This window comes from Solanum pennellii, chromosome 1 (assembly GCF_001406875.1).
Source record: "Solanum pennellii chromosome 1, SPENNV200".
Lineage (NCBI taxonomy): Eukaryota > Viridiplantae > Streptophyta > Magnoliopsida > Solanales > Solanaceae > Solanum > Solanum pennellii.
The window spans coordinates 28,029,914-28,037,907 of NC_028637.1; the positions used below are offsets into that span (position 1 = coordinate 28,029,914).

General features: G+C 35.4%; 1 pseudogene; it reads left to right on the forward strand.

Moving 5' to 3' along the window:
• The window catches only part of LOC107019334, a 9,450-nt pseudogene extending 2,986 nt beyond the window's left edge, over window positions 1–6,464 (forward strand).
• Window positions 6,465–7,994: the final 1,530 nt, after the last annotated feature.

Below are 7,994 nucleotides of genomic sequence, written 5' to 3' on the forward strand. Positions count from 1 at the left end.
TAGTAATTTGATCATAGATGTTCTTGTGGTGATGACTTCCAGATTTTGGGGAATAATAGATGTTGAATTTTAGAAGTTATTGAATTGTCTTTTTATTAATGATGTTTAAGTCTTCCGCATTATTTCTGTTGATATTAAATTGAAATGTTAAGGGTTAGATTGGTTGGTTCGCTCACATAGGAGGGTAAGTGTGGGTGCCAGTCGCGGCCCGGTTTTGGGTCGTGACAAGAATATGACTCCATTGCGACATACAATTTGTATCTGCACTTGTCTCATTTCTTTCAAACTTGAATTTTTTTAATGTGAGGCGTACGGACTAATCTAAACACAATTTGGTTATTCTCTTGTTGGGGTTAAAAATTTGAAAGTGTTCAATATATCGCATTGTATAATTATTGAATACCTTCCTCCACCCGCACCAATGGAAATTATAATCAAACTTGATGAATCCATTCTGGAAAAAGTGTCTAGGTTACTAACCTGCATGTGTCAACGCACTCTAAATTATGAAGGGTTCATGAGGTGGTATAAGTATGAAGACTTCTGGAAAGTGGATTTCTTAAGTCGAAAATCCTTCGCAAGCATTTCTTTGAGTCCTTTGACATTACTCCTTGAGTTAAGAGCCATGAATGTTTGTTTTACACCCTGATTCAAATGCTTCTGTTATTGCTAATTTGCAACTAAAGCCAATATTACTTGAATAGGTGAACAAATCACAAAAGTTAGATGAGAAACTTGTAAAATTAACTAGAGAAGTCCAAAACGGGGAAAAGCTTGGTTTCACATTAACAAAGTATGGTCTCTTACTTTATCAAACATGCTATGCGTCCCTAATGATAAAAAATTGAGGAGAAAAATATTGAAAGAAGCACATACTTCATCATATGCAATGCATCCTGGAGGTACAAAGATATACCACACCATCAAAGAATATTAATTATGGAATGGTATAAAGAGAGACATTCTGGAGTTCATTTAAAAATGTTTGGTTTTTCAACAATTAAAGGTTGAACATCAAGTCTCAGTTTGTTTACCACAACCCTTGACATTGCCGGAATGGAAATGGGAGACAATAACTATGGACTTTGTTTCTGGACTTCCTTGCACTCGGTTTACTATAACCCTTGTGTATGCCGGAACGGAAATGGGAGAGAATAACTATGAACTTTGTTTCTGGACTTCCTCGCACTCTGAGAAATCATGATGCAATATGGGTGATTGTTGATAGGATAAAAAAGAGTCTTCACTTCTTAGTAATCAAAATGAATTACTCACTTGAGAGTTTAGCTGAGTTGTACGTTAATAAGATTATAAAACCATGGGATCCCTGTGTCTATTGTATCTGACGGAGAACCAAGGTTTACATCTAGATTTTGGGGCCTCTTTCAGGAAGCTTTGGGTACTAAGTTGAAATTAAGAACTTCGTTCCATCCTTAGACATACGGTCAGTTGGAAAGAGTGATACAAATTTTGGAGGATATGCTTTGAGATTGCATTATAGAGTTTGAGGGTAGTTGGGACAAACACTTGGATTTGATAGAAACTGTTTATAATAATAGCTACAAATCAAGTATTGGAATGCCTCCCTATGAAGCCTTATACAGAAGAAAATGTCGGACTCCTCTTTGTCGGAGTGAAATAGGTGAAAGAAAGCTCATTGGTCCTGAAATGGTATAACAACTAGAGGACAAGGTAAAAATTGTCAAGGATCGTTTAAAGATTTCTTCAGATAGACAAAAGTCGTACGCTGATCTGAAAAGGTGTGACATTGAATATCAAGATGGAGATAAAGTATTCTTAAAAATGTATGCATGGAAAAAGATTATGAGATTTGGCCAAAAAGGAGTCCCCATTTATTGGAACTTATGAGATACCTGAGTTAGACAAGATCCACAATGTCTTCCATGTTTCTATGCTCAGAAGATACTGTTCTGATCCATCTCATGTTCTTCCAGTTGAATCTATTTAGGTTGATCCTTACTTGACATATAATGAATAACCTATCCTAATTCCAGCCCGGTAAGTAAAGCAGATTAGGAACAAGAGAGTCCCCTTAGTAAAGGTACTCTGGAAAACCATCTGAAAAAGAAGCTACCTGGGAGAGAGAAGAAGAGATGAGCACACAATATCCACACCAGTTTCGGAACTAGTCTAAGGTAAATTTCGAGACGAAATTTCTTTAATGGGGAGAGAGTAGTAATACCCCAAGGATACTAGACCAAGATTCGCATGTCGATAGACCATTTCTCAAATGCTATTGTATTTTTTATTTTCATTTTGAAAACTTGAAATTTTGTGATAATTGAAAATGTGCTTAACATAAAATGTTATCATAATTCAAGGTATTATATGGGGGTATTTGCATAATTTTATAATTTGAATTGCATATAATTGGAAGTTATGGTATCATTTATATACATATAGTTATATATGTATGCTTTTTGGGCAGCCTACTTTTATTTGGGCAACACCTATGAAGGGCAGGTGTACATGTGATGAGGACTACATTTGTATCTATATATTTTACACCTCCTTTGATTGAATTCGTTTCCCCTAAAGTCGAAGAACATTTTAATGTTAGATAAATAGTTGTTCTTCAAAATAAATAAATAAAAACTAGTTCCTTTTGGATTAAATCCGACACACACACACTCCCTCTTGGTAAGTCACGAAGTGTATTTCTATGTTGTGTAGTGTTTGGTATTTCAAGGATATCTCGTTCAATAGAACTTAGTTTATAGTAAATAAATATGTTTTGGAAATATAATTAATGTTCCTACAACTCCTATGTTAATTTTAAACTCAAATTTGGAGTTATGTATTTGAAATTTGGGACACAACAAATGACAAGTTCTGTCCAGATTCTGGAATTAGAAATCATGTATGTTCAACTATTAATGTTTTGATTATATATTTTCGTAAAAAATATATCTTGTGGTGATCTTGATTATTTGTAAGATTAAAAGATGTACCTGCATATTTTATGAAGGATATAAAGTGCAGTTTTTTTGTACCCTACGTCAAATCTAAGTTGCGACATAAAGTGCTTTTGTTGGACAAAATTACTATTTTGGGAGCTTAGTCGTATTTGTACAGGCTAGGCTTACTTGTGATGATACTCCTATTATACATCAACATTATTGAGATGTTAGGCATTAAAGAAGTTATTTAATTGTATTTTTAAGGTTGTATATACTGGTGAACAAGTTGAGGGCTTCATGCGTTGGTGGGCCTATGGTTTGAACTCTTGATGTGTTGTTGGATTGTTTCTTGTCTAAAGAACTGAGGTTTGTGTATAAACTTTTACTTGTACTATTTTTACACGCTGGTATATCTGAAAGATTATGTTGGTACCTTGATTACCTCTTGTCACTTTGTATTGCCATGTTGTTGTGATTTAAGACGTTAAAGACTCTTGTGTAACTCGTCCACTTGTACGGATTTTTTGATCACGTGGCACTCTTGTTGGTACCTTGTTCCTCTTGTGGCTGTGACTTTGTCACTATTGGCATGCCTCTTTATTCGAATCATTTTCCATATTGACTCTGGAATTTTAGTTCTTCTGAAGTGTAGGAGTTGTACATTTTAAGTACGAACTAGAAAGCCATTTTTAATATGGTTTTTGATTCTCTTGATTATTGGGATTTGAAACTTCTTTTTACAGGGCGTCGACCCTTCTTGATACCTCTTCGTGCTTGGTGTGAAGAAATGATGCATATGTTGGGCTAGTCTTGCTATTGAACCATTGGAAAATGGTGCTATGAGTGTTTTTGACTTGGAGCTTTAAATATGAAACTTGATACTCTTTGTATATTGTTTACTTGATTTACTGATTTTGTTTCAATTTTTTTGCCCTTGACTTGAGAATGATAACTTTGTGAATCTGAAGGCTCGGGATCTATAGTTTTTACACCACTAAGCTATATGCTTACCGATAGCTTCTATGTAGGAAATGTTCGAGAGGTGTCTTGAAGTTGTCCATTGAAGATGAAGATTGTGAAAGCTTTACGGAAGATCACACTTGTATATAGGCATATATATTCTTTATAAACTTTGGGACATGTACATGATCTATATGTTGTATATTTACATGAGATATTGAGGGCTGATTTGGTCATGTCACCATTGGTTGTTACATAAGTACGACATATACATTTTGTAAGTTTTGTGAGGCATGAACAGACTGATTTCGCTACAGAAGTTTGTAATATTATCGTTATTTCGTGCTTAAGTGTAAGGATAATATATGCATGAAAAACTTGTCGGTTATTTGCTTAACAAATTTTGGGAGGCTTTTTTATCATAATTTCAAAATTTTGTGTCGTATCCATTTTGACCTCAAATAAATGTTTAAATAGGAAATATGCACATCCTTAACTAAATTATTCGTTATGAACCTAACTTAACACGCATAAAACATATGTAAAGAGAAGTACTTCATATCATAACTTTGGCCAAAATGGCAGTTGAGTCTTATTAACTAATAACAACTCCAAACTGAGATATTATAGTCTACGAAGCCTCTAAACTATCTAAAGAGGGATGTTGGGACAGACCCACAACATCCTAAAAGCAAAGTTAAAGTATAAATGAAAATGATCTCCTCCAGAATGTAAGAAGGCTCACCATAGACTCTGAAGCTCAATCTGGATCAACGAAGCGCCGCATGTTGATCCTAGTTACCTGCGTCTGCATCATGAAGCGATGCAGGCCAACTTGCATCAGTACATTGAATGTACGAGTATGTGAGTTTGAGAACTAAACAATGCTTTAAGCTTGAGATAATTAGATGAACTTACCTTGGCTCTGCTTAAATCAAGAGTATACTTAACTCAAATGATATACATATAAAGTAGTTAAAATCACATGCAAGATGTGTGTGTCTATATATATATATATATATATATATATATATATATACATACATATATACCATCCTTAATGTCATAAGTCATCTCATTTTAATGGGTTGTATTTGCAAATAAATCTAAGCTTTAGTGTTTTGGCTTGCTCAAGAAAGAGACTTTAAAACCAAAATTACTAAATCGACGGTCTGTGGGTAGTGGGTTGTTATGGGTTCATCTCGAGAGAGTGAATCCTATATCCTTTTCGAAATATTAAGCTCGAAATAGTGTATGGACTAAGGCGAATGTTGTGCTTAATTGCCGCTTATTCGTCTTCCATCAGAAAAAATTTCATTGGCGGTAAATTATTCGAGAGAAAATTTACCCTCACTAAAGTCTAGCTTATTACCGATATGTAGTTATTTACTATTAATTCCAATTAACCAGTTCTTTACCTTAGCCTATAATCCAATCACATTCAAAGAATTCCATTTTAAGAATTTCTATTTTTTCATTTATTGGGTTAGTTGATAATTAACTACAAAACCCTCTTTTTGATATTTGATACTTGTGTCACTCATAATTTGATATGGTTTTTCTTCCTAAATGTCAGTAGCTATGATTGACTTGAGCAAACTGTTTCTTTTCTTTTGATTCTCAATTTCAAAAAAAAACTCCCTTGGTCCTCGACCCCAACTCACTAGTTTTGTTATATTACAATTGAATGATCTTGGATGTTTAGTATTGGTTGAAGCGTCCGAATATGTCAATCAAAATGGTGTGGCTGCCAGGGAGTGGTGTTATTTTAGAAATTTTTGTTAAGTTGAATTTTCCTCTTGTTAATCATATTTTAACTGACTAATTTTTAGTTGTTTTTTTGTTTTGCTCGTTTATGTGTTAATTCAGGAAGTAGTGTGAACTGCAAAAATGGCACCCAAGTAGTCCATCAAGATGACAATGGAAACCTCAAAAATGTAAATGAGCCTCATGCTAATGACCCCCATTACATGGGTGGTATTTGTTTCATTTTCTTGCCTCTATCCTAAGGCAACACGGTGTTCCACATCAAACATAATGTGTTTCAACTATTGTAACTAAAGGACCTTTTTATGAAGTTTGGCTCATGAGGATAACCATGAGCTTGTTTAAAATTCGTGGATGTATGTGGACCGTTCTCCTTCAAGAACATATCCCAAAATCGTTCTGAATGAGGTTGTTCCCATTCTATTTTATTGGAGAAGATTGCAAGTGGCTGGCTGAAATGTCACGTGAATCAATCACTTTGTGGGAGGAGTTTTTACCGCATTTAATGTGTGATTTGTTCCTCTTTCAAAGATGATAACTCTTCAGGCTAACATCCAAAGCTTTAAGCGTATGGAGGGCGAGCCAATCTATGACACTTGGCTGCGATTCAAGAAGTTGGTGCTACAATGCGCAACTCAAGGCTTACCTGACAACATATTGCTGCAGTTTTTTTACCGAAGTCTTGACTCAGTAAATAAGGTTGTTGTTGACAAAATTTCTCTCGAAAGTTTAATACAACAAACTCCTATGGTAGCTGTTCAGTTCTTGGATGGCATGACGAAAATCAATCAGGCTAGGTACACCAGCGAAGACTAGGTTTCCCCTATCACATTTAAATTGACAAAGGAGTAGATTGAAGAATACCTCGAGCGGACTAAAACATGGCCAAGATCATGACACAACTTGACATATTGTCAATAAATGTTATGGAAGTTGGTGCTCGAAGTGTCAATGTCGTGGGTGTTTGGTGTGCTAATACTGAAGAGGCAAAGTTTGAAGCTTTGTACAGTGAAGAGGTGAATTTCCTACGAAACCATGGTGGTGTTTATCATTCAAACTACCCGAGGTGGGGTGGAAACTAAAGTTGGAATAGATATGTAGGCTGGAAAGATTGGGACCGAGAATGGAGATACCGAAATCCAAATTGTAAGGAAGGGAAGAAGGATTTGTATGTGCTTCCCCATGAGTGCAAAAATCCAAAGGATTCAAAAAGACGACGGTCCATAGATATTCTCTCTCATATCCTCAACAAAGTTGAGCGGTTGGAATATATTTAGAATAAATTGGAAGAAAATGTGTTGAACCTTAGCAAAATTGTTACCTCTCATTCAGTATCGATCAAGCAATTGGGGAGCCAAATGGGCCATATCTAGTCTCATCTAAACCTGAGACAACAACATGGGTTGCCTATTTAAACTATGGTCAACCCCAAGAATGAGGTTTGAACGTGAACTTGTGTCATGGCGTGACATTAACTAAGGCGCTGCTTGGGAGGCAATCAAAGACTCTTGATTATTTATTTTTGTTATAGAAATAATAGTGTGTTGTTTGTGCATGTTAAAGTGTTGAAAGCATTTCAAAAGTGCAGATTGGCGAGCAAATGTCCCACTCGGCGATTCTCCGAAGACTTTGGTGTGCCCGACTTGAACTGTCGTTTGACCCAAGATAATTTGGATTTTTGGATTCTGTAAAACTTGGTGAGTCTATGAGCGGATTGCCAAACTGCTGACTTAGTTGGCAATCATGACTTTGGTCGTTCGTTGGACCCCCACAATAACTGGAGGTCTTGTAAAACTCGGCGAGGTAAGTGTCAAGTCGGTGAGTCACTTAGTGGATTGGAAAACGTGACTAATGTAAGATAATAGTGAAGAACTAGACTGTTTTAAGGCAAACAATTTAAAAGTTTTAATTTCTTTCACTTTCCATCGCTTTTAATCTTCCAAAACTTACACCCACTCCTTAGTTTATATATTTCTTGCATTTTAGAGTTGTTTAGCGTAAGGTTTGTGTTTGGAGTTGGATTACATTGCTGCCTATCATTTCAATCATCATAAAGGGTTGGTTTTTCGAACCCTGATTGTATTCTTCTACTCTTATACTCACTTGCAAATGATATAATCATGTTTAATTGTGATGGGCCTCATAGATAGGATTTGAACAATTAAATTCCTGAATTGAATTGTTAATCTTGCCCGTATTGTTTATATTGTTGAGTTCCCGTTAGTTTGTGCTATAAATTGAATTAAATTTTGTGGGTTGTGCTTTCATGTTGTTTAGTTCAGATTGGTGAAGTCTGAGTAACCCATATTTGTGCAAAACAACTTAATTTTCCCATTGATACAATGG